The sequence below is a fragment of the Vespula vulgaris genome, chromosome 17, assembly GCF_905475345.1.
Source record: "Vespula vulgaris chromosome 17, iyVesVulg1.1, whole genome shotgun sequence".
Lineage (NCBI taxonomy): Eukaryota > Metazoa > Arthropoda > Insecta > Hymenoptera > Vespidae > Vespula > Vespula vulgaris.
Window position 1 is genome coordinate 1,757,996 of NC_066602.1, and position 21,950 is coordinate 1,779,945.

At 31.0% G+C, this 21,950-nt stretch overlaps 4 long non-coding RNA genes across 4 annotated transcripts; 1 reads left to right on the forward strand and 3 right to left on the reverse strand.

The window, feature by feature from the left end:
- Nucleotides 1–2,153: 2,153 nt before the first annotated feature.
- Nucleotides 2,154–3,968, reverse strand: LOC127069996 (uncharacterized). The gene is made up of 3 exons (XR_007783910.1): nt 3,790–3,968; nt 3,231–3,547; nt 2,154–3,121 (listed from the first exon to the last, which is right to left on the reverse strand). It is a non-coding gene; the product is annotated as an uncharacterized LOC127069996 (long non-coding RNA).
- Nucleotides 3,969–6,496: 2,528 nt separating this feature from the next.
- On the reverse strand, nt 6,497–8,320 carry LOC127069991 (uncharacterized). The gene is made up of 3 exons (XR_007783904.1): nt 8,139–8,320; nt 7,576–7,896; nt 6,497–7,465 (listed from the first exon to the last, which is right to left on the reverse strand). It is a non-coding gene; the product is annotated as an uncharacterized LOC127069991 (long non-coding RNA).
- Nucleotides 8,321–13,218: 4,898 nt separating this feature from the next.
- Nucleotides 13,219–17,745, forward strand: LOC127069989 (uncharacterized). Its single transcript, XR_007783902.1, has 4 exons — nt 13,219–13,233; nt 13,540–13,665; nt 13,902–14,314; nt 14,452–17,745. It is a non-coding gene; the product is annotated as an uncharacterized LOC127069989 (long non-coding RNA).
- A 57-nt stretch (nt 17,746–17,802) lies between these two features.
- On the reverse strand, nt 17,803–18,813 carry LOC127070006 (uncharacterized). Its single transcript, XR_007783934.1, has 3 exons — nt 18,293–18,813; nt 18,031–18,215; nt 17,803–17,951 (listed from the first exon to the last, which is right to left on the reverse strand). It is a non-coding gene; the product is annotated as an uncharacterized LOC127070006 (long non-coding RNA).
- Between the last annotated feature and the right edge of the window lie 3,137 nt (nt 18,814–21,950).

Sequence of the window (21,950 nt, forward strand, 5' to 3'; positions counted from 1 at the left end):
TGACTGAAAGCAATGGAGAGAATCAAAAGAAGTGAAAAGATTCAAAAAGGGAAATGAATGCATCTACCTAAAAAGAAATGTCCACTTTACTGTAGTAAGGATCCGAAATTATTGGGAACATTTGGAAGGAATTACTAGGGATGATACCCTCGTTAATATACGAAAAATAATTAGTGGAGACAATGCTCGCTCCAGCAATTAGAGAGCTTACTACCTATATGTATATGAATAGGCGTTTATTCCGAATGGAATCGTTCAAACATGTTTGTAGGATTTTCTGAAGAGGGATGATGGAGAATACTATAAAATCTTCTAGTCAGTCACAATAATGGAAATCATTTATATAATTTTAGAAAATATGCTCTCGGATAGATTAACCATATTTGAATTTTATATCGTTTAATATAGACGCAAGAATTTATTTTCATAGGATTTTTTCTTTTATCATGTTTTAGATAATCACATAATTCTGTATAGATATGTATGAGCTATATTCGAGACGCTACAGTATAGATCGAACTATATATTTTCGTGTTTAATACTATCATATAACTACGTTTTATAATATACCATAGAAAGCTGTTTATTATTGATTATTATTTTCCACTATATTTTCTACTGTGCACTTCCTCTTGTGTATTTTATTGTATAATGTTGAACAGAAATGAAAATGTAATTAGAGTTACCCGATTTCGGACATGTTTGTTCATACCTTTACGCGATTTAATTGTATGATCGTATGTAGAGCCAATCGTTGTGCAGCTGTTGCCTCTTCCATGATATTTTATCGTGTTTGCTCTACCTATGATACTGCCTATTGTCGAGACCAACATGTTCGTTGATTTTTTTGGTTGATACTAATTGAATTGCTGACTTGTCGGTCAGTTATAATAGAGAAACATGATTTCTTAGAATAGAGATACATGATTCAATGAGAACGAGAATGCAAATTGACAAACGGAGAAACGACTTGTCCTCGAGGGATGCATATCGCCAATCGACATGGTATCGTTTGTTTTCGTGATTAATCCTATTACTTTTCGTTTTTTGATGATCATACTTTCCGCTTGCTTGAAGCGAAAATCCGTTTCAGAGATTTTGAAGTAGATTTGGACATGTTTTTCTGATAGAAATAAAACTCTGAATGTTGACCCAAATATTTAAATATATAGTTAGGTCTCTTAGAAATTATACTAAAAGATTAATTGAACGTTTTTAATATCCTCGGAAGATTCTGAAGTATGTTTAACAAAAATATAATATCAAAGAGGTCGAAATATTTTAAGGATTACTATTTTTCCATGCTAACGTGAAAATCGTTTAATTGTAATAACTATAATGCATTAGGAAGGAGCAATTTAAAGGTACTGCAGTGTTCTCTTTGATATGTTGACATTATTTTTCAAGAAATGAGACCTATGTTGAAAAATGATTTGTACGAAATACTTATTTATTATTCGTTTCTTGAAAAATTAATAACGTGAATCGAAGAGGATTAGGCTTGGTTTGACGAGAGGAAAATAAATGAAAAAACACATTCCTTTTTATCAAAATAAGGGAGGAGATATACGGACGCACGCCCACAGTACCGCGTGCGTATTCCCGCCCACATGACCTAGTGCGCATGAGTGAACAAACGAGCACTAGTGCATGGAGAGGGGTTATAACAAATCGTTTAAGCCGAAGGTACTTGACGATACGTATAGAAGAACGCAATGTGTACATGCATTTTCATTAAATCCCAATGGAAATGAATTTCTACTACGTAATAAATTAACTCGTCCAAATACTTATATTTCTGAAAATCCTCCGTTACTGATTATTTTTAATTACATGACCTGAATATTCTGATAAACAATATGAGAACATTAAATAATATACTTCTTCTTTAAATTTTATTGAATATTATTTAAACTGATGGTATAACGATGAAACGATAGATGGACGTACCCTGAATACTAAACGCATAATTTAACAGTGTTCCCCGGATAATAATACCATTTCAATAGATAACTCCAGAGAAACACGGTATTCCCAAGAAGTAGCATTTCAATCACCGTCCAAATCACTTACTAACTCTGTGGTTCTCTCGAATAGGAAATACGTGAAAGAGAAGATGGTGATATTAGGAGACAAAGATATATGACAAGAGATTTTCTCCGAATACTTGTTTTTTATTATCGTGCAATAACGGAAATGAATTCTAGGGTAACTTAAGCAATATATATATGTTTACAAGATAAGAAGGTGCTATTTGAAGAGAGTGTTTTTAAGGAAAATGGAAGTAGATGTAACTTCCTACGAAAAAATTTTTTAACAACAGAATATTTTACAATACGAATTACATAGTACGAAAATTGTAATATCAGTACTACCAAATAATATTAGAACACTATTTTTAAGTACAACTTGAACTTACGACAGAAGAAACATTACATATTTCGTATATGATATTATGATTAATTTCAAAGAAATTAATGTTGATAATTAAAATAATTATTATTTTTGATATTATTATTAAAATGATTTGAAATTATTAATACAAATATTATTAATAATAATGAATTATATTATAAATAATTACAGTTTTACGTGCATATATCAATTAAAAAAGAGAAACATAACTGTCAATTTCATTAGAAGATGCCAAGTTTTAGGAAATAATTTCATAAGTGCATAAAGTCATTCAAGTGCAACAAATAAAAATATAACTACATAGTTACAGGAGAGGGGAAATTTTTCATCCCCAAACTAGAAAATTGAAATCTAGGAATCTTGGTCTTCTAACGAGACGACGTGGGATTAACTTAACCAGGTGAAATCATTCCTTCCACGATTTTCGATCCAGTAATACGCAAGGGTGTGTCATACGCGAAATAATCCCTTGCTCTCATACGTCCGAACGACGAGCTTTATAAGCAATAAAAACGGTTGAAACACCATTATCACTAGTCATTCTATTATTCCATCAATATACTTTAAATTCAGCAGTAGCCATTTGTATAAGATTTATTAAAAAATTTCATTTGTATATTATAGAAATTACCGGATAATTACTCCAATTTGGGTTTCATTCCATTTGGAATATTTGTGATAAATTCACTCTTCGACTGCATAAAATCTGCGAAAATATTAATAAATTATTATGAAATATATAGATATCATATAGATTTTATATTCCACATTAGATTTTAGAATGAAAAATTAATCTTATCTCTAAAATATCTTACCATTCAATAAACACAGCATTGATTGCATTTAAACATAAATGTAGAAAGGAAAATGTTTTCATAAATTAATCTCGTTGATGGTCTAGCTTGATTTGTACTATCCAAATAGGACGTATCGTCGGATGTACGGAAGTACAGAAAGTGTCAATGAAAATGTGTTTCACTTTGGATGTGCAATGTTATATAATCTGGTGGAGCGTTGTTGAACTTTTTGTATCTTCTTTGGAATTACAATTCAAATATAAGTGAATTCGGCTCCTTTGCAATACATCAAGGCTCTTGGAACTGCTTTCGTCCTCGGTTGGTTTCGTATATCTCTGAAACAATATAAAATTCATAGATTAGTTAAGCCTTACGGAAGCCATTCAATTGTTCATCTAATTGTATTATCCTCAAAAATAAATTTTGTTACATCCCTTTAAGCTATATTAAGTACCTTTTCCGAAAGGCAAGAAACAATAATTTAGATATTATTGATCACGAAAATCAGTTTCATTTCCATAATACAAAATTGAAATTTTATAATAAATCACGAACTAATCATTACTAACAAATTTACCTTATATTGATAGCTTATACAAATGACTAGTAAGAATGAAGAAATTGCTTCAACTGCCTGAATTGCTTATATAACTGATCTCTGGGACGTATGAAGTATGCACGAACGAATATTTGTTGTACCACACTCGCTCGCGTATTACTAGTTCGACAACCACCGAAGGAATGACCTGCAGCCGCATCGCCGTCCACCGAACGGCGGTACTTGTACCCCGCACGTCGCCAGCAGTTTCATAATCGATCGAACACTATGGCGCTCTGCGCAGGTTTATTATACTTGATGTAGGTTAATCAATATAGCTAAAGAACCAAGATGGTCATACGTTACGAGGAAATGAATTTCTTTCGTTTCTTTTTTCCCCTCCTTCTCTTTGCAATTTGATATTAGAAATTAATTACAGAATTCTGAAAATTGGCTAATATGTTTCTTCCTGTTATTGTCGTTAAAAATATTTATTTTTATGTGTTAATTCCGAGCAAAGAATATTGTTTGACAATTTTTTTTGTAATATTACTTTCTGTTCTTTTTCTATTACTGAAGATGAGAATCTCTTTTTTACACATCTGCCTTTTTTTATAACGCATTAGGAAAGAATATGGATTCATAGAAAATCATTTGTCACTTTTCTTTCCTAATATCAACTTCATCTCTTTAACGTATTTTATTTGGACGCCATTTACGTAAGACAATCAAAATTTCCTATTACGCGATTGAACGACTCGGAAAGGCTTAATTGGATTTGGAAATGAATTTCTTGATGAATATTAATTTATCGACAGACAGATTTATTGAAGGGTCGTCCGGCGTTGCACGCGGAACATGGATCAAAAAAACTTGAAGTGCACCTGAGGGAGGTATACTGTGCAAAATGATGCAACACGTAGGGACGATCAATAGCTCCGCCGTTGTTCGGGATATTAGTTTCAGCCAGAGAACACTTTTAAATTATGCGTCGAATATTCACTGTACGTTTGCGTGACCTTGTCAACGTTATACCAATTTTAATAATTATTTAGTATAATTCATGAAAGAAGAAACGGTAAAATCATTGTTCCATATTGGTTATCATAATATTAACGACACGGACTTAAATAATATTTATAATATTTAATATACATCTTTAGTAATATAGGAATTTGGACCAATTAATTTGCTGCATAGCACAGATTCTCATGTTCATGAATGTTTCGAGGTATAATGATTTGCAAGTGCATAATACGTTCTCACATACTTATCGTCAAGTACCTTCATACTGAACCTATTACTATTATCTCTCTCCAAAGACCTATGTTGAAATGTGATTTATACGAATTATTTATTTATTACCCGTTTTCAGGATAATTAATAATGTGAATTGAAATTGTAAAATTATTCTCTTATAAGAATACGTGTACTTAATTTTAATTTTTCTCCATTTACTTTAAATTTATTTTTTAATCCTCTCCTGTTTAATAAATTAAAACAAATATTTGTTTAAGAAAGAGGGACGAAACATTTATCTATAGTCGAGTTTACACATATCGTTACAAGGCAAATATATGAAAATATGAAATCGATATGGGATGGTACACTTTCCAGATACATATTCCTCTGCTTTTTTTCTTAATATCTTCTTTTTTGTATATAAATTTTTTGTTTGATTACGTTTTATCTTTTAATTTTCTTTATTATTTTATTTTAAATCATATGCCTGATAATTCACAAATAGATATAGATACTTCATCAATATGTTGACGAATATATAAATAAATAAGGAAATAAATATAATGATTATGTTGCTGTACTTGGTTATAGGTAATGAGAAATAAATGAATCGAGAAAGATAATATTTTCCGTGGAACTATTTCGTTTGGAACATAATATACGAAGTATTTTATAACACGAAGTATAATTGGATCATTCCTTGAAATTTTCCAATGGGAAATAAATTTTTCGGAAAAAGTATTCGTTGGTATGAAAGAACTAAATTAGTCCTTATTTATCGATCTGCAAACTAATTAATACAGCTAAAGCGTAATTGAATTACACTGGTTTTCGTATTGTCGAATTGTATGCTTCTTTTGATGAGAGCAAAACAAATGAAAAAATACTTTCCTTCTTATCCAAATAATGGGGGAGATATACGTACGCACGCCCACAGTACCGCGCGCGTATTCCCGCCCACATGGCCTAGTGCGCATGAGTGAACACTCGAGCACTGGTGCATGGAGAGAGGTAATAACAAATCCTTTAAGCCGAAGGTACTTGATACGTATGGAAGAACGCAATGTGTACATGCATTTTCATTATATTCCAATCGAAATGTATTTCCGCCACGTAAAAATTAACTCGCCCAAATTCTTATATTTCTGAGAGACTTCCAATAATCATTACTTTTAATAAATGAATATTCTGACAAACAATATGGAATATTGAACCAAACATTTCTTTTCTTTTCATTTATGTTGAATAATAATATAAACTGACGGTATAACGATGACACGGGTAGGTAAACGTACACTGCATATTTAACGCATAATTTAAAAGTGTTCCCGAGCTAACACTACCATTTAAATAAAAAATTCCAAAGCCGCACAGATATCCCAATATGTAGCGGTGCAATTACTTGATCCGCCCAAATCACTTACTCACTGTGTGGTTCTCTCGAAGAGGAAATGCGTGAAGGAGAAGATGGTGATACTAGGAAACAAAGAAATATGACAAGAGATTTTCTCCGAATATTTGTTTTTTATTATCGTGCAATAACGGAAATGAATTCTAGGGTAACTTAAGCAACATATATATGTTTACAAGATAAGAAGGTGCTATTTGAAGAGAGTGCTTTTAAGGAAAATGGAAGTAGATGTAACTTCCTACGAAAAAATTTTTCTACAACAGAATATTTTACAATACCAATTACATAGTACGAAAATTGTAATCTCAGTAATACCAAATAATATTAGAACACAATTTTTAAGTACAACTTGAACTTACGAAAGAAGAAACATTACATATTTCGTATATGATATTACGATTAAATTAAAAGAAATTAATGTTATAATTACAATATTTATTGTTTTTGCTATTATTATTAAAATAATTTGAAATTATTAATACAAAAATTATTAATAATAATGAATTATATTATAAGTAATTACAGTTTTACGTGCATATTGCAATTAAAAAAGAAAAAAATAACTGTCAATTTCGTTAGAAGATTCCAAGATTTATGAAAAAATTTTTCAAGTGCATAAGGGAAATAAAAATATAACTACATAGTTACAGGAGAGGAGAAATTTTTCATCAGTAAACTAGAAAATCAAAATCTAGGAATCTTGGTCTTCTAACGAGACGACATGGGATTAACTTAACCAGGGGAAGTCATTCCTTCCGTGATTTTCGACCCAGTAATACGCAAGTGTGTGTCATACGCGAAATAATCCCCAGCTATCATATATGTCAAACACCAGTTTTACAAATGACAGAAACGATTGAAGAACCTTTATCACTAATCATTCTATTATTCCGGTAATAGTCTTTCAATTTAGCATTATATTTGCATAAGATTTATTAAAAACTTCCATTACCACATTATAGAAAATACCAGATAATTACTGCAATTTGGGATTCATACCAATTAGAATATTTGAGACAAATTCACTTGTAAATAATAATACTTTCTTCGACTGCATATGATCTACAAAAATATTCTATAAATTATTATAAAATAAATAAATATGTTATAGACTTTATATTCCACATTACATTTTAGAATAAATAATTTATCTTATCTCTAAAATATCTTACCATTAAATAAACACAGCGTTGATTGATTTTCCATTTAAACACAAATATAAGAGGGAAAATGTTTGCATATATTAATCTCCTTGATGGTCTGGCAATTGTAATCTCCATGTTGGAAGTATCGTCTGATGTACAGAAGAACAGGTTGTGTCAATGTATATGTGTTTCACTTTGGATGTGCAATGTTGTTTTATCTGGTGGAACGTAGTTGAAATTTTTTTATCTTTTTTGGAATTACAATTCAAATATAAATCGATTCGGTTCCTTTGGATTAGATCCAAGGCTATCGGAACTGATTTCGTCTTTGGTTGGCTTAGTATATCTCTGAAACAATATAAGATTCGTAGATTAGTTAAGACTTACGGAAGCCATTCAATTGTTCATCTAATTGTAATGTCCTCAAAAATAAATTTTGTTTCATCCTTTTAAGCGATATACAGTACCTTTTCCGAAATGCAACAAACAATAATTTAGATAGTATTTATAACGAAAATCAGTTTCATTTCCATAATGTATACTTGAAATTTTATAATAAATCACAAAGTACTAACTACTAACAAATTTACCTTGTATTGATAGTATAGACAAATGACTAGTAAGATTAAGTTTCCACCGCCTAAATAACTTGTATAACTGATGTCTGACACGTATGAATCATGCACGAAAGAATATTTCTTATACCACACTCGCTTGCGTATTACTAGTTCGACAACCACCGGAGGAATGACTTGCTGCTTCACCACCATCCACCGAACGGCGGTATTTATACCCCGCCGTCGCTTGGGTTGTTAACTGAGAGACCACGAGGGCGCCCTCTGCGCAAGGTTATTACACTTGGCGTAAATTAATCAATATATGGAAAGAACCAAGTTGGTCGTACGCTTGGAGGAAATGAATTTCTTTCGTTTCTTTTTTCCACTTCTTCTCTTTACAATTTGAAATTAAAAGTAATTACAGAATTCTGAAAATTGGCAAATATATTTCTTCCTGTTATTGTCGTTAAAATATTTATGAATAAGAATTAATTTGGAACAATGAATAATGTTTGACAATTTTTTTTTTAAATTACTTTCTGTTCTTTTTCTGTTACTTAAGATAACAATCTCTTTTTTACACATCTGTCTTTTTTTATAACGCATTAATAAAGAACATGGATTCATTGAACATCATTTATCACATGTTTTCTCCTAATATCGTCTTTATCTCTTTTACGTATTTTAATTCTTTTACATAAGTCAATCAAAATATCCAACTACGCGATTGAATGACTCGGAAAGGCTTAATTCGATATGTATTGGGGGGAAATGAATTTCTCGATAAATATAGATTTATCGACAGATAGATTTATTAAAGGGTCGTCCGACGTTGCACGCGCAACATGGATCAAAGAGACTTGAAATGAAATACCTACTGAGGGAGGTATATTTTGCAAAATAATTCAGCACGTAGGGACGATCAAAAGCTACATCGTTTTTCGGGATATTAGTGTTAGCCAGGGAACACTTTTAAATTATGCGTCGAATATTCAGTGTACATTTGCGTTATCAAGTCAACGTTATACCGGTTTAAATAATTATTTTATCTATTTAGTAAACTAACAATTAAACTGGTTATCATAGTCAGTTTAAATAATTATTTAATGTAATTTAAAAGAAAAGACACGTTTAATTAAATGCTCCAAATGGATTACCATAATATTAACGATACTTACTTAAATAAAATTCATAATATTTAATGTATACCTATAGTGATATAGGGATTTGAAGCAATTAATTTGCGGCATAGCTCGAATTCTCATGTTAACGGTCGATTCGAGGTAAATGATTTGCAGGTAATACGTTCCCCCATACTTATTGTCAAATACCTTCATACTGAATAATTATTATTGTCTCTATCCATCCGTGTGTGTACTTTTGCCTGCGCGAGGGCGTATTGAAGTGGACGGGATGATTGTGCGATCCTATGGGCGTGTGTGCCTATATCTCCTTTCGTATGGAATTGAGAAAGGAATTTTTCCATTTGTTTTCCGCTCATCAAACTAAGCAGACATTTGGATAATACGATTACCTGTATACTTCAGTTATCTACTTAGATAAATGATTTAATTACCCTGTTAGGTCTTTTATAGAGCGATGTACCTCGTAAATAATTTAGTCCTTATATTCAAACGTCTACATTTTTCTAAAAATTTCCTTCCGATTGGAGAAATTAAAAAATTATCAAATTATACTCCTAATTATTCAATAATTCCTTCACTGTGTTTTTCTCGAAGCAAAATGTTAAATTCCTCCAATCGGTTATTTTTCATTGCGTATAACTGAGTATAAGAATAATTTTCTTGTATTCCTATTAACATGATATTCATATTTTTCGAATATATTGTTGGAATGTTTTCATTTCTCAATAAGAGTAATTAAAACAGTAATTTAACAAGGACATAATAACTCCCCCAACATGATAGAGGTTAATTATACTTATTAATATTATCATTATTATTGCTATTATTATTATCATATTTATTATTATATCAAAATATAAGTGATAAAGGTTGTAGAAAGACAGCCTTTTCTTGAAATTTACTTTCCTTCGAAATACACTTTTTAAATCCTACTTTCTACGTAATTCCAACACATTTCGTCAAGAAAAATATGTATGTATCAATAATTACGTACCAAAAAAAATTCCTTCCCCAAAAGAGGTTATATAAAATTAAATTTTTACAAAGTAAAGTGACTGAAAGGAATGGAGAGAATCAAAAGAAGTGAAAAGATTCAAAACGGGAAATGAATGCATCTACCTAAAAAGAAATGTCCACTTTACTGTAGTAAGGATCCGAAATTATTGGGAACATTTGGAAGGAATTACTAGGGATGATACCCTCGTTAATATACGAAAAATAATTAGTGGAAACAATGCTCGCTCCACCAATTAGAGACCTTACTACCTATATGTAGATGCAAAGCCGTTTATTCTGAATTGAGTCGATGTTCTCGTCCAAGCAAGTTTCTAGGAGATTCTGAAGAGGGTTGATCCAGAATAATATAATTGCTCCCAGTCAGTCACGATAATGAAAATCATTTATATCATTTTAGAAAATACGCACTCGGATAGATTGACCATATTTGAATTTTATATCGTTTAATATCAACGCAAGGATTTATTTTCATCGGACTTTTTTCATTTACCATGTTTTAGATAATCTCATACTTCTATATACATATATATGACCTACATTCGAGACGCTACATTACAGATCTTATTATATAATTTCGTGTTTAATACTAGGATATACCGTTTTATAACATACGATAGAAAGTTGTATAGCTCTTGATTATTATTTTACACTATATTTCACACTGTGCAATTCTTCTTCGGTATATTATTGTATAATATTGAACAGAAAAGAAAATATAATTAGTGTTACCGGATTTGTGGTATGTTTGTTTATACATTTTTACAATTTTATCGTATGATCGTATATAGAGCCGACCGTAGTGCAGCTGTTACCTCTTCCATGATGTTATACCGTGTATGCTCTCCCTATTGACTCTAATACTACCCATTGACGATTCTAACATGTGGGTTGATTTTCTTAGCTGATACTAGTTGAATTGCTGGCTTTTCGGTCAGTTAGTCAATTAGAATAGAGATACATGATTCAAGGAGAACGAGAGTACAAAGAGGCAAATGCAGAATCTTTGAGAGATACATATCGACAATGGAACCGGTATCGGATGTTTTCGTGAATAATCGTATTAGTTTCTTTTTGGAATTATCATATCTTCCGCTTGCTTGAAGCGATAGTCTGTTTCAGATGGTTTGAAAGTGATTTTGACGTATTTTTCTGATAGAAATAAAATTCTGAATATAAACTCAAATATTGTGATAAATAGATAGGAATCTTAAAAAGTATATTAAAAGATTAATTGAACGTTTTTAATATCTTCAGATGATTTTGAAGTATGTTTAACAAATATAAAATATCAAAGAGATCGAAATTTTTTAAGGACCACTTTTTTCTGTACCACCGTGTAAATCGTTTAGTTCTAATAACAATGAAATATGCGGACAGAGCAATTTAAAGTTGCACGAATCTTCACTTCGATATATTGACATTATCATTATTGACATTATTTTCCAAGAAATTCGACTTAAATGGAAATGTGACTCATCTTTATCCTCACCTTCGCATTCTTCATCCCCTGTATCATCATTCTCTTCTCCATTTTCTTCAAAATTGATTCGCAGAACTTCCTTTTTGGTATCCTTCTGAATCGCCCTGAGATTTTCCTTATCGTTCCTAATCACCCGAATGGCATTGAAATAAACATTATTACGGTACATATAATTTTCTAGCCAATTGCTATCCAAATTAACATTAGTTCGATATTCAAAAACACTGTCAACGTTATTATATATCCTTATTTTCCCTTCTCGACTGCGTTGAATCCGTCTGAGGGTGGAACAAGATGGAATCAAAGAGGATTCCGGAATGAAATCTTCTTTTCTACGAAGGAATATTTCCCCATTAGAGAAAACATTCCACTTTGACCCACGATCTGCGTGTACCGTCGGACGTCTCTTCGACGAACCTTCTGAACGCAATCGATTATATCCTCTTAACGAAGCAGCTTACCTTTGGATCCTTTGAAGGGAGATATTTCCTAGCCTCCTACCACCGTTCGAGCTTTATAAAACAATACTACATCGGGATCGAGAAGGTTCGTCGTAATGACCTTTAATAATGTTGTCTTCTTATTTCTCTTTCTGGTTATTATCGATCACCTAACGAGCACGGTATAAAAGAAGGTATTACGAGTAAGTTAGGGACAATAACGATGTTTCAAAAGGAAATGTCTTGTTATTGATTCCTGCAGGAACATTTATGGTATTCTCTAGAAGCCCTAAAAAAATTTTGGAAGACGTTGAGAATTTTAGATAATACAATTTCTCCGACCTATCTGTAATTCAATGTATGCTCTACATGACGGAGATATATGCATATGTATTTTTTTTCTCATTTTTAAAAATTCGGCCTATAATATGAATTATCCCGTCACTGTCGATGAACTGTAACGAAAAACTGAAAATTTCAAAGGAGGATTAGATACTTCTCATGCTGATCACTTCGCCGATTATACAAATTTTTATTATGGAAAAAAGAAATCGGAAAAAAATATTGTTTTTCATAAATAACATTTTTGGCCGACGTTTTTTACAGATGGAAATAAAAAAATTTGGGTAATAACGCTCACAAGATATTTTTGTTATGAGAAAATTTCAACAATATAATTAATTCCTTTTCATTTAATATTAACGCTTCATACGGCGCGATGAATTGATCGAAGCAGACGCGTTTATCACAATATGCAGTTCTGTAATGTGGATCACTAGATATAGGAGTCAATAGGAAATGTCAACATTCAGTCGAATTGAAAGAGATTGGTCCACAAATCTGTTTCCCCCCACTCTCATCTCTTACGGAACGTTCGACCACGGAATAAGAAGTTTTCATTGACTGGCGTAAACCGCTTTCAACTCAATAATACGAAAAGTAAAATAAATATAACCAATGATTTTCTGTAAATCCATATTCTTCGTCATTATGTAATAAAAAAAGTGAGAAGCTTGCTAACTTAAATAATACAAAGAAAACAAAAGGTAATTTTACGAAACTAATTTTCAAGCAATATTTCTTGCTGGATATTTATATATATTTTTAAATATTTTAAACGATAAAACAGGGAAAAATATTAATAGTCGATTATCAAAATTCTTTAGTTAATTTCTAATTGTAAATTGTAAAGAACAGAAGGTGGGAAAAAAAGAAAAGATCAGAAACAAAAAAAGAAAAATTATTTGTCCAGTTAATGGAAGTATCGTTGAGAAATTTTGCTTACTAACTTCCGACCCACGACATTTCGGCTCTTTCTTTCACATAATACGTGGTATTGATTAACTGCATAGAATATAATAACTCCTTCCACCGAGCCACGCCTCAGAAATTAGCTAGTCACCCGACATGGCGGTTTGCGGAAGAAATTCTCCTGCAGAAGTCATCCTCTCAATAATTTTTGAAGGAGTAATACGCAAGTAAATGATAAAATTATCGCATATATATTTCTTTCGTCTCAAAAGAAACTTACAAGCTGTTCAAACAGTACTAACAATTTCTTAATTCTCACTAGTCGTTTGTTCGTAATCGATATAAAGTAAATTTATCAGTAGTCATTAGTATATAATTTATTATAAAATTTCATTTCTATTGTGGTAATGAAACAGATTTTCGTAATCAATGCCATCCTAATTATTATTTTGTTGCCTTTCAGAAAAGGTACTTTATCTGACTTAAATGGGCGTAACCCAATTTACCTTTGATGGCTGCATAATTAAATGAACAATTGAACGTCTATCCTAAGTCTTAACTAATTTACGAAATTTAAATTATGTCAGAGATATACGAGACTAAACGAAGGCAAAAGCAATTCCAACAGCTCCGAAGTATTGCAAAGGATCAAAATTGAACGATATCTGGATTCTACATCCAAAAAAGATATATGGATTTCAAGTAAGCTTAATATGATCATGAAACATTTGACATCTGAATTGAAACGCTCTTCCATTGGTACTTCCTGTTTTTCCTCAAATCCGACGATTCGTTCTATTTGGATAGTAGAAATGTCGGAACATTAACGAGCGTAGGAAATGGAAACGTTTACCTCTTCAGTCTTATATTTCAATGGTAAATCAAACAGTGCTATCTTTATCGAATGTTCAGATATTTTAGAGATAATATATAATTTTTTTTTTTAAAGTATAATATGGAATATAAAATCTTATCATAAGTATATTGTAGAATAATTTATTGAATTTTTACAGAGATTTTATCATGGCGACGAAAATATTTCTATTGTTCAGCATTATTGAAGCATATTGAAGCAGAAGAGTGTTTCAAGAGGAGGTTGAAAATTCTAGCAAAGGAAGGAACATCGTTAGCTATTGTTTATGTATGCATTATGTGATTGTGAATACCTAGGAAGAGGAAAAAGAAGAAAATACATACGTGCTTGACGACGAAGTTTCGAAAGACCAATATGGCGCTGTTTTATAAAGCTTGGAACAATGGTACGAAATAATGGGAGGGATTTATCTTCTTCAAAGCATCTAATCGTGAGCAGCTTTAGCTAGAGGGTATAAGCGATTGTGCTCAAAAAGATTTGTCGATGAGCCGTCCGATGTTCCACGCGGGGTAAGGATCACAGGGGAATTAAAATGAAACTGAGGGAGGTTTATCATACAAATTAATTGAACAGACAGGGACGATCAAAAGATTCATCTTTTTTCAAAGTAATACCATTAGCAGGGGAATAATTTTAAATTATACGTGAAATAGAAAGTCCACGTAACGTCATTGTTATTCCATCGATTTAAATTAAATAACCATTCGATATAATTAAAAAGGGAGAAGTACTGAATTCTATATTCACGACATATACATAAAAAATATTCGTAATACTTAATTAGAGTTTTTCTTAAATATTGAAATTTGGACGAAATAATTTGGTGCGTAGCTCTAATTACCCATTTAGTATGATGTGAAAGAAATTTCGTGATAGAGGATGTCCGTATATGTTCTCCCATATTTATCGTCAAGTACTTTCGTTTAAACCTTTCTCCATTATCTCTCTCCATGTACGTGTGCTCTTTTGCGCGTCTATCGGCATCGGGTCGAGTGGTTTGCATTGAATGTGCGTGTGTACGTAGAACGCCTGCCTTATTTTGATAAGTAAAGTATTTTTTCATTTGTTTTCCTGTCATCAGACCAAGCAAACAATAGGAGATTGGCTGTATAATTTAATAAGCTATTTAGATTCATTGTTTAATAATAAGCTTACTTATTTTGCAGAGCAATAGCCTACATTCTTAGGAACCAATTGATTTGGAACATAATATACGAAATATTAGGTAATTAGAAGTGTAATGGTATTATTGTTTTGCATTCTCCAATAGGGAGTAACTTTCCGGAACAATTTATCCGTTCATATGGAAGAATCATACCAGCCGTGGTATATCGATCCGCTAAAGACAAATGAAATCATACAGCTAAATAGATAATTTAATTATACCGCTAATCGTATTATCGCATTGTCTGCTTGGTTTGATGAGGGGAGAACTAATGAAAAAATACCATCCTTGTTTTCAAAATAAGAGAGGAGATGTACGCAATCACGCGCACTCATTTCCATCCACTTGACTGGAGCACGTAAACGCGCATGTGCACGGAGAAGGGTAGAATAAATCGTTCAATATGATGGTGCTGAACGATAGGTAGGAGAGAAGGTATTCCTCAACGAGCAAATCGTTAAATGCCGATCAATACTTGTTAACAGGGGAATTTGTAGACATGGAGGATCATATATTTTTGCAAAAAAATCAAAATTTTGTTTTTTATAATTTTTTACGATGTCTATGATAAATGTTGGATCAATTCTTTTCCAACATTTTCATCCCCTCGCATTATGTGTGAAGTCTTTTCGTTCTTTTGTTGGATGTAATAACTATCACTCCTATCGTTTTCTTCCCGATTAGTATTTCTTTTTTCTAACATGTCTGTATTAATGTTTGTCTTTAATCCAAAATTCCCCTTCGATAATACTTATGGCACGAAACTTACTCGTGTTTGGAAATTTTGCCATTCTCTTAATGTAAAAGAAATAAGTAAGTAAACGGATTGGTAGTCTCTAATTGTATATTACGAAATCACGAAAGGATATAAGCCGAAAGAATATTACTTCTATGATTGTTTGACTTATTAGTCCAGTTATCTATCTATTCCACTAGATGTTTCGATACGAAACAAGTACAGCTTCGCAAATCTCTCCTGTGTTTCATGATTGCTTGTTCACTCCATCAAATATCACTGCATCGTTCGAGGCGTACTCGCGTACCATTGCAGACAAGTCCTTATCGCTCTCTTTAAGTGGTTTAGAGAAGCTCTCAGACCGTTATGAACGTACTTCTTTTTCGTAAAATCGACTGATATACTTTTCATATTACTTGTTTATTTGACCATTTCTTGATTAACTAACTGAGGGGTTCTCTCGGAGGGGAAATACGGTAAAGAGGGGAAGGTAATATTAGGAAACCATATATGTGACGTAAAATAATATATAATAATAATAAAATGATAAATTAATAAATATATAAATAATAAATAAAAAATAACAAAATAATAATAATGAAATAATAAATTAATAAATATATAAATAATAAATAAAAAATAAAAAAATAATAAAAAATAATATAATAATAATAAATAATAAATAATAATAATGAAATAATAAATTAATAAATATATAAATAATAAATAATAAATAATAATAATAAAATAATAAAAAACCATAAAATATAATTACGTAACTATAGGAGAGGGGAAATTTTTTATCCCCATGCGTTCTAGTTATAGAATTAGAATCTAGAAAGGTCTATTAATGTTAAGACATGGGATTTTTATCCCAACTGACATGGCGCACGCGAAATAAACCGTAGTGGTCATATGTGTCAAACAGTTTTACAAGTAGTAATATCTAGTGAAACACGATTGACTAGTAGAAAATTTCATTTCTATATTATAGTCATAAAAGTGATTCTCTGGATTCATAGCATTTTAATTATTTTGTTGCATTTAGGAGTAGTTGCTGTAGCATTTAGAAGGCTTCATCTGATTTATTTTCGGTAGTTATACGATTGAAATGAACGAATGACTTTAATAAGTCTTAACGAATCTACGAATTTGGATCTATTTTAGAGATATACGAATTAAATTATAGGCGAAAGTATTATGATATATATTATGAAGTTAAGATACTCATTAAGCACGTATAGTATGTGTATATAAATGTAGTATTACAGTTAACTGAAATAAACTTCCATATACTCTCTATTTAAGGAATTATACTGCTATGTATTTGTATTTATAAGAAAATGTTTGTTCCTTACTTCGATATATTACGATAAACTTAAATTCAATGTACATTTTCTTCGAAGAAATTATTTACGATAAGAAAATTAACTACTTTCATTTCCGTTTAAAGTTTTTCGACATGTATCTACTTAGCGAAATTGTAATCCAATCTAGTTTCCAATAAATAAACATATTAATTAAACATGTAATATAGTGATTATTCAGTATCAAACCTACCTCTATGGTAACATCATGTTGCAATCTACCAATATCAAAAGATTTAAGAACACTTAATCTATGAGCAACAGCTAACGGTGTTCTTTCTTCGGTCAGATTTTTCAACTTCTTCTTGAACCACTCTTCCGCTTTCACGGAATCAAATGTACTATCCAAATGTACACTTCAATCCAATGTACTATATTATAAAAGATGAAATTCATATAGAAAATTGGACAATATACGTGACAAGTTACTTATATCTGATCTCTTCGTACCTTGTTTATAAAAATCCAATGTTAAAGTCGATGGTTGCTATAGTAATGCCCTAGCAATGGCAACACGTTGTTTCCATACACCGGGTAATTAGGTGCTTCTCTCGTCAATTTATCTTCCATACCATTTGGAGGATTTGTAATAAATTTAATTATCAATAGAAACACTCTCGTCGACTTCGTAAAATCTGTGTAAAAATTCAATAAATTATTATAAAATATACCTATGATATAGATTTTATATTAAATAATGAAAATATCTTACCGCTCGATAAACACACCATGTATTTATTTACCATTTAGATATAAGACCACAGAGGAAAACGTTCTCGTATCCCGATCTGGTTGATGGTGGGGCATTTATACTATCCTAGTAGGACGTATCGTCGGATGTATGACAGAACAGGAAGTACCAATGTAAATATGTTTCACTTTGAATGTCGCATATTAATTAGCACGTTGAGCGTAGCTGAAATTCGTGTATCTTCTTTGGAAGTAATTACAATTCAGATATCCGTCAATTCGACTCCATTGCAATATTTCTGGGCTATTGTAACTGCTTTCGCCTCGTATATCTCCGAAATAATTAAAAATTCGTAAATTAGTTAAGACTTTTGATACAAATTCATTCATTTTAATTGTATAATTACCAGAAATAAATCAGATGATTCCTTTTATATGTTACAGCAACTTCTTCCAAACGCATTTTAATTAATAATTAAAATGGTATAGGTAAAAAAAATCATTTTCATTTCCATAATATAAAATTGGAATTTTGTAATAATTGTATACTACGATATGCTACTGATGGCTACTGATAAATTTATCTAATATCGATGGCTACTGATAAATTTATCTAATATCGATGATAAAAAAGAATAGCTAGTAAGAATAGTGAAATCGTATATACAGTTTGATTGCTTGTGAAAGTATTCTTTAGGACTTCTGAAGTATATACAGATAGCAATTATTTTTAGTATGTAAATATATGATATTCACTTACATGGTATTTTTTGAAAAGTTAACGAAAGAGTGACTTCTATAGATAACATTCAATCATTAAATTTCAATTCCTTAGCTAACAATTTCTACTCTCCTTTAGTTAGGTAGTCTTCTTTTTATATCTCAGAAGTATATGAGAGATTAACTAATGAATCTTGCAAAATTGACTATTATTCATTTCTTTTTTACTTGAAAATGTCACGTAAACTGTAATTATTATGATATAATTAACTATTATTAATAATTATTGTAATTATTAACGTTATATTGCTTTGAATTATTTGTTAATTCGTTTATGAAATTCTTAATGTTTCCTCTTCGTAAATCCAAGTTATACTTAAAAATAGTGTTATATTACTATCAGATATGAATGATACTATGTAGTTCCTTTAGTCAAATCTCTTGTAAAAAAATTTCTTCGTCGGAAGTTATATTTATTTCCATATTCCTTGAAAACATTGTTTTCAAATATTACCTTTTCTTTTTGTATAGAAATACATATTGCTTAAGTTAACAAAGACATCCTTTTGTTTATTACGCAGTAGTAATATAAAATATGATTTCAGATAAAATCTTTACTCATTTTTTTTTTTTTTTCGTAATATTACTTTCTTCCCTTTTACGTATTTCTTCTCCGGGACAACGTCAGATTTATTTAATGATCATGGAGGAATCACTGTTTCCATCTTTTTGAGAAACTCATGTTTCTCTGAAGGTTTTTATTGAAACGACACAAGAATATAAATCAAAAAATCGTCCAATTACTAAGTTATATGAAAAGAATATCAGTCGATTTTACGAAAAAGAACATGGGAAGAACTTTCACGACAGTCTGAGCCTTTGGTTGATCCGCTTAAGGAAAGTATTAAGAAGAATTTGTATATATAGTGAAATTTAATGAAATAAACAACCGATCCTAAAACTGGAGAAAGAAATTTTCAAAGCTAAAATCAGTTCTTATTGAAGCTTCGAAGAGTATAGATAGATCCCTGGACTAATAAGTCAGAAAATCAGAAAATTAATATTCTTCGGATATATATCATTTCGTAATTTCGTAAAACATAATTACCCAACAACCCATTTATTTACTCATTCTTTTTTTTTTATTAGGAGAATGGCAAAGTGTACAAACGACTGAGTCTCATGATATAAAACATAAGTAGTGAAGAGGAATTCCGAAAAGACAAGTATCTGGAAGAAGAAAGAATAAATATAAATCCGGAAGAAAAGGATAGCAGTGATAGTGATACCACCGAATATGAAAACGAAGAAATCTCATAGGTGATGATAAGAATGAAAATGCTACAAAGTTTATCATAGATATCATAGAAAATTATAATGGATAATATTTTGTACAGAAATATGCTTCTCAATATCTACAAATTCATATAAATCAAATATCATTACAATATATTAGTTACTTTCACAGTTATGGTATATTATATTATGTAAGTCGAAGGATCATCTTTGCGCAACAAATTACCATCGATTTGCTGATAACTAACGTCCGAGAAGTTGCCGAGCAAACAGAGTTATTACGTTTTACGTATTTATTATGGTGGGAATGACGATCCTTGACGAAATTATTATGGCGCTGTTTTAGAAAGCTTTCTTCGAATGGTGGTACGAGGAGACGGAATATATTTTATTGAAAGGATTCAAAGGTAAGCGGCTTTAGATAGAGGATATAATGGAGTGTTGTGGAAGAGATTAGTCGAATGGCTGTTTGCCGTTGCAAACGGAATCTGGATTAAAAAGGGACTGAAATGGTACTCAGGCAGCTTTATCATTGAAAATGATCAAAGCTGCATATACGATCAAAGTTTTCACCGTTCTTCGGGATAATAGTATTAGCCCGGAAACACTTTTAAATTATGCGTTAATATGTAGTGTACGTTTATCTCGCCGTGTCATCCTTTATATCGTCAGTTTATATTATTATTCAACATAATTAAAAAGAGAAGAAGTGTTTGGTTCTATGTCCCAAATTGTTTGTCAGAATATTCACGTCATTTGCTTAAAAATAATATATAATGAACGTTTTTCAGAAATATAGGTATTTGGCCGAATTAATTTACTACGTAGCGCAAATACCTGTCGATTGGGATTTAATTAAAATGCATGTACGTATTACTTTCTTCTATAAGTATCGTCAAGTACTTCCCTGTTGAAGGATTTGTTATTATCTCTCTCCAAGCAACTGCGCTCTTGTATTCGCTCATGTGCGCTAGGTTCTGTAGGCGGGAATACGTGCGCGATTCTGAGAGCATACGTACGTATATCTCCTCCCTTATTTTGACAAGAAGAAAGGTATTTTTTCATTTGTTTTGCTCTCATTAAACCAAGCAGAGAATTCGATAATACAATTAGCAGTGTATTTTAATTATCTATTTAGATGCATTATTTAATTTGCAGATTGATTTCATCACGACTAATTTAGTTCTTTCATACGAACGAATACTTCTTTCTAAAAATTTATTCCCGATTGGAAAATTTCAAAAAATGGTCCTATTATACTTCGAGTTATCAAATACTTCTTATATTATGATCCAAATTAAATTTTTCCTCGGAAAGTATTGTCTTTCTCGATTCGTTTATTTCTCATTACGTATAACCGAGTATAGCAACGACTTCATTATATTTCTAGTAACATAATATTTCTTATTTACTTAGTATTATTCAAATGTTATACTCGGATGGTTAAATATCTGAATAAGCGTACATATAATAATCATTTATATAATACTTCCCCCAAAATAGTAGAGATCTGTAATATTTCTTTCTAGTCATCGTTATTCGATCAATCGATTTACATCGCACAAATCATAAGTTATAAATATTGTAGGAAGAGATTTTCTTTGAGATTACCATTCCTTTTAAATACAATATTCTGAATTCTACTTTCTTGGTAATGTCAACAT